Here is a 6,054-nt window from a genome sequence, read left to right on the forward strand (position 1 = left end):
GTTCCCACTGAGGACTTCGGTCTTTCTTCAGATTTTCTGAGTCTTTTACCCTATTCTTTCCCTCCTACTGTGGATTCCGCTTGTTAGCAACCTCTCAGATCCCAGCAAAAAGTTGCTATTATCTAAAGGTTGCCAGTAAGCAGAAAGTTAGTCCATAGGGGTGCAGCTAGGGAATGAAGCACTGGGACATGCGTGGTACCTTTCCCTGCCTGCCTGCAAACCTGCCTACAGCTGGGAGGGGCAGCTACATGCAGAGTAGCAGGGGGGATGCAGCCCAGATGCTGGGGCTTTCCATGTGGGTTTTGGGGGTTGCGGGGCTGCACAGTACAGGAGCCTGGGCTTGGCACGTCCCAGTTCTTCCTCCCCTGGCTGCAGCCCCGCAAACCTCCCTGCTGCTGCCCTGCCTGCAACCTCCCCTCCCAGCCACAGGTAGGGCTGCAGACAGGAGGCACATCAAAAAGTTGTCAATTAGCAGTATGCCTGTTGCCAATATCCAAATCCTATTAACATTAAAGTCAGTGGGGTGGGATTAGAAAATGTTGCTACCCACAGGAAGTTGATAATATCAGGATTCCTATTAAGTGGCACCCACTGTGTTTGCCTCCTAGCATTTCCCTCTAGCTTGAGTGTGAATATCATTCATTGTACAGTTGCGACCATGCCATGGCATCTAAAATGCCACAGGATTTGCAGGTGTCAATCATCGAAGGCCAAATTCCATTTTTAGGCATGATTCCTGGGCCAGAGTATATATTTCGGATAACATGCTCCCACTGATGTCAATGGAAAATTTTTACATAGATCAAGTATAGAATTTGACAGTAACTCAACTTATTAGTTACTATTCTTTATTAAGTACTTTGTTTTTCCATTCAGTATTGCTCATGGGGAAAGCATATGGCACCCTCATGGGACCACCACCCACTTTTCCTTTTCACTTTCATTTCTCTTTCTGTCCCTCTTCCTTTTCATTCTCTCCTCCTTTCTTCCCTCTGCATTTCTTTCCTCACAGCAATTCCTAATTTCTCAGTATCCTTGGTTTTTCTCCCACCCATTCCATCTATTAAATGATCAGCAATAAAGAAAGTTAATGTTGACCCTAAAGGGTTTGTTTTAGTTCTCACTCGAGTGAGATTAATAGGGGACAGAGGAGTTCACACCTCTCTGAGCCATTGTTTCAGGCTGGCTGCAGACTCAGGAAGGCAGCCTTGTGTCCATGTACCCTTGGTTCACATTTGGAAGGTTTTCTTTCTAGTGATAGTTAGAAACTTCTTTCTGAAATGAAAGCTGAGATTTTGCACTAAGTGAATGTCATGCAAGCTGTGAAGTGATAAATAGTACCCTTTTCATTGGCGCTGTTGTTATAGCAGTTCTGGATCTATCCCACTTGAGATGTAACTGTCTTTTCAAAGAAGAGAGCAGAATATTCTTCTTAGAGCTGACATAGATTTTGTCAGATCCATGAAGGGGGCAACATGTTTTATTCCCTGGGCCACAAGGAAATCTGAATAGAGGACCCATGTAACATTCTGTTCCCCCATTATGAATTTGTGAAGTATTAACTAGGGGTTTGTCTACACAGGGAACCTATTGCAAAATAAGCTAGGGAGTGAATTTAAAGTGCAATAGATATTTCAAATTAAGAATGCCTTTGTGCAGTTTCATAGAAGTGGAGTAAGCTAAACCCACATCCCCTAAGGGCGTGGCTATACTTGCAAGTTAGAGCACATTAAAGCAGCCCTGGGCCCCCTAACTCTTGAGGTGTCCACACTGGTAAGGCACATAGAGCATCTGGACTCTGCAGCTGGAGCGCTCCTGGTAATCCACCTCCATGCTGCACCCTGGCTGAAACATCCAGGCATCAGTGTGGATGAGGCGTTGCATTACTGCGCTGTGATTGGCCTCCGAAAACGTCCCATAATCCCCTGAAGTCAAGTGGTCACTCTTGTCATTGTTTTGAAATCAGCTGCGGGCATGTGGATATCCCCTTTCAAAGCTCCGTTTCTGGCAGCCAGCATGCTTATCTGCTCTGGGACAAAGCAAACCATTAGTGTGAAATGCTGCTGTTGTGAGTGTGTGTGTGTGAGGGGGTGTCTCCTCCTGTCTAAACTTACAAGACAGCATGCTGACACACACTCCCCTCCTCCCCCACATACACTCCCTGTCACACTCTCCCCCCGCCCCCCATTTGAAAAGCATGCTGCAGCCACTTGCACACTGGGGAAGCTACCACAATGCACTGTTCTCTGTGGCGTTGCAAGAGCTGCTAATGTGGCCATGCCAGTGCGCTTCCGGCTGATAGCGTAAACACACGGCAGCGTTTTCCCTGCTGCGGTCTCCAAAGGCTGGTTTAACTCCCAGTGCTCTACATCTGCAAGTGTAACCAAGCCCTAAAAGTGCCTATGTCTACACTTAAAACACTACAGCTGCAGTGCTTCAGTGTAGACACTCCCTACAATGACGGAAGGGGTTCTCCCAGAGCTGTCTGCACCGGGGGTTAGGTTGGCATAGCTACATCTCAGGGGTGTGACAAAGCCATACCCCTAAGAGACCTAGCTATGCTGATGTAAGTTCCCAGTGTAGACCAGTGTTAAATGTGGGTTAAGCATTCACATGGGGAGCTATTGCGGAATAGCTATTCCAGGCTATGTCCCGTAGCAGGCAAAGCGTTAGACACTAGTCCCATTGAATTTAACTGCCCCTTTCACATGAGAAACAAAAACTCTCATGGAAAAGGGTGGCAGGATCAGGTCCCTTTTGTGCATAATCTTTGATATAAACTGCTAAAAAGGTTTTGACTTAAATAATATAATAAAGTTCAGTGATCGAAAGCACAGACAAAGTAATAACTGGCACCAGGATATGCAAGCCAGGTGAGGTCTAAAAGTGGGCAGAGAGGCAATGAAGCAAGCCGGAAATGAGAAGACATGCCGCAAAGGAGAAGGCTCTTGCGACAGGTGGCTGGTGTGAAGGAATGGGGCCAGTACCAGATGAGCAGAAGGAGTGAGGTAGCGTGGAAGGGTTGAAAATAGAAATTAAATAAGTGGATCCTAGAATGAGGGTACAAAAACATGTTTCTGGGGGAGTGATGTGGTTATGGATCTGTGTAAAGGGGCTGTACGCGAGTATCCTGCATGTGCTGGAGTCTAGAGAATTAGGACTTGGCAATTGCAAAAGAGAAGGGAACTGTAGTAGCCAAGAGTGCTACAAAGACTGACCTGACTCTTCCCTAGTCTGAGTTCTGTTCCCAGGCTACTTTAATTGGTATTGTTTTAGATTATTATTTATTAATGCTAAGCTGTTCTCATCTCTCCAAGCAAATTGCAGAGTAAATAACCTTGCTTGAATAAGATATCAAGTTTACTTCTTATTTCTTGGCAATGGAAGATCAGCATTTGAGAAGAATTTACAGATGTTTTGTAAGTATCAACAACAGCAGAGGCAAAATGTGCAGCATTTCATGTGACGAATTATTAAGTTATGTCTGGAGACAGTAAAATACTGATGTTGAACATGTGATGTTTGAACATTCTTCTTTTGCCAGTAATCAGCCTGGTCCTTGTTTAGAGCATTCCATGTTTATAGAGTGAAAAAAAGAATGGTTTCCCAACCCCCCCAAATTTTATTTTTTGTAGTTTATACTAATGCAAGGCTTTAGATCAGTTTAAGCTACTTTAAGGCCCTAAGTGGAATTAAAGTGCAAAAACAAAATTCCCCAAAACACAATTTGTGGGGAAAACATGAAGGGATCTGGCAGGCTGAGCAGAAGTGTATGTTAAGAAGCAGCTGTCAGGCACCTCTTTCTGTGGATAGAAAATCCAATGGAGCAACACTGGTTGTGAATCAATAACAAACTCGTTAAGAAAGCATTTTAGCATTCCCTCCAAATTCAAACACTTACAGTAGTAATTTTGCTCAGAGTATAACTCTGTGGCTATGTCCAGACTGCACACCACTGTAGGCGGTGTGTGTAGCCACATGCCACAGTGAAAAGCAGGCTGTGTCCATTGTAGGACACCGCTGTGTAGTGTAGCTACATGTGTCAGAGAGGTGGCAGGTGGGAAAAGCTCAGGCAGCTCCCTGTGGCAGGGAAAGGCTTGGCCAGCAAGGGAGCTGTTAGAGCCTTTATCCACTGCTGGGAGCTTCCCTGCGGTGGGGAAAGACTCTGGCAGCAGGGGGGCAGTTGGGCCCTACGCTGATAAAAACAGCAGTGTAGACAGAGGAGGCACTGCTTGAGTGCATGGAGAGTCATGTCGGGTACATACTTACAGGATCCAGGCGTATCTTTACTCACCTAAGTGCCTCTGCTGATTATACCCGTACTAGGAGAGAATGCAGGGTATGCCATCTACGTGCTGCCATAAGGAATGCGCAGTGTAAACATGCCTTGTGTTTCCATTTTTTTGCTAACAGCTATAAAAGCACCAGGACAGCTATGTTGTCCTACCTTTGAGTGCTGCAGTGATAGTTGATATTTGAGCCAGGTGTTCAAGATCTGTCATTTCAGGAACAACAATTTAATCCTTAGCGCTCTGATCCCTTTTACATCTTCATACTCAAGTCTTCAAGGTGGGTGTAAAAGGCTACCCTTCTGCACCTACTTTGCAGAGGTGTAAAAAAGCACCCAGCGGGCAAGGCAGTAGCAAATTGGTTCCAGCGTGTCTGCAGCAGGCATTTATATAAAGTCCCCCTTTTTCCAGGTAGCACATAGGCTGTCATTCTACTTTGCTCCACCTTTATGAGAACACTCCCATACCATGCTACAGTGGCATGATTACCATAGCACCCATCAAGTGCCAGATTTGCTCTAGCCTTGTCTTGTCAGATGCAAATTCCAATAACTAGGATAATTTTCTTTCATTTGTCACTGTTTAAGGTATTGGATTGTACTGATGCCTTCGGACAAAGAGATAGTAGTCAATAAATTTGTTCAATTTACCTTTTGCCACATGCCATATGTCACATCTTAGTCTCCTCAATCCATGCAGCAAAGTGTGCTTGTTAAGATTTCTGTATTTATTTTGGTTTGGTTTGATTGCACAGATCATCTTGTACATAGCTTCATCTGAATTATGCCTCATGTTAAACTAGGGACCATATGCTCAGCTGATGTAAATTAAAGTCAGTGGAGCTACACCAATTTATCCCAGCTGAGGCTCTGGTACTAAGTCTTCAAAGAAGAAAACTTTTGGATTGTTACGCAAACACCATTTTCTCTTTCTTCAGCAGTAATGGCTATTGGGCTTGATTCTGATCTCAAGGAAACTGAGGTAAATCCGCCACCCTCCCAGCACTGGTAGCTATTCCTCTCACAGAGGTGGTTTTATTATAGCGCCAGGAGAGCTCTCTCCCACCGCAGGAGCTGCGACTACACAGCCACGTTAACCACGTTTAACGTTAACCACATTTAACATTGGCTGTGTAGACTTACCCTTAGTTAGAATGTGTTTAGTCTCATTCAGCTGCAGTGTCACATGGATAATATAGGTGCTGGATTTTATGTAAAGTACCAAGAAAGAGAGAGCACTTGGGATTTGCTCTGTAATGTTCTGTACCCAAAACAAAGTAAAAAATGGCAGATGCCTCAGTGCTGTTGGCAAACAGACTCCCTTTCAGCATAGGTACAGTCTTTCCACTGTGTGGCTACATTATACCATAATGGATATCCCAAAATGGTTGTCGTATGATTCGCAAAGCTTGGTCCCTGTGATGGGGTCTACAGCAGGGGTTCTCAAACTGGGGGTTGGGACCCCTCAGAGGGTCATGAGGTTATTACAGGGGGGGCTACACCCCAACCCCACTTTGCATCCCACATGTATAAGGGTGTTAAATATATAAAAAAGTGTTTTTAATTTGTAAGGGGGGAAACACTGAGAGGCTTGCTGTGTGAAAGGGGTCACTAGTACAAAAGTTTGAGAACCACTGGTCTACAGGTTCCACACAACCAGTGCTGGGAGTAGAATACTGGGCTACGGAGGCCCTGCCCCTCAACAGGAACAGGGCACATTCCCTGTGGAGAAACAGTTTAAGAGGACACTGGTAGGCAAGAAAAAT

Source organism: Eretmochelys imbricata, chromosome 11 (genome assembly GCF_965152235.1).
Source record: "Eretmochelys imbricata isolate rEreImb1 chromosome 11, rEreImb1.hap1, whole genome shotgun sequence".
Taxonomy (NCBI): domain Eukaryota; kingdom Metazoa; phylum Chordata; order Testudines; family Cheloniidae; genus Eretmochelys; species Eretmochelys imbricata.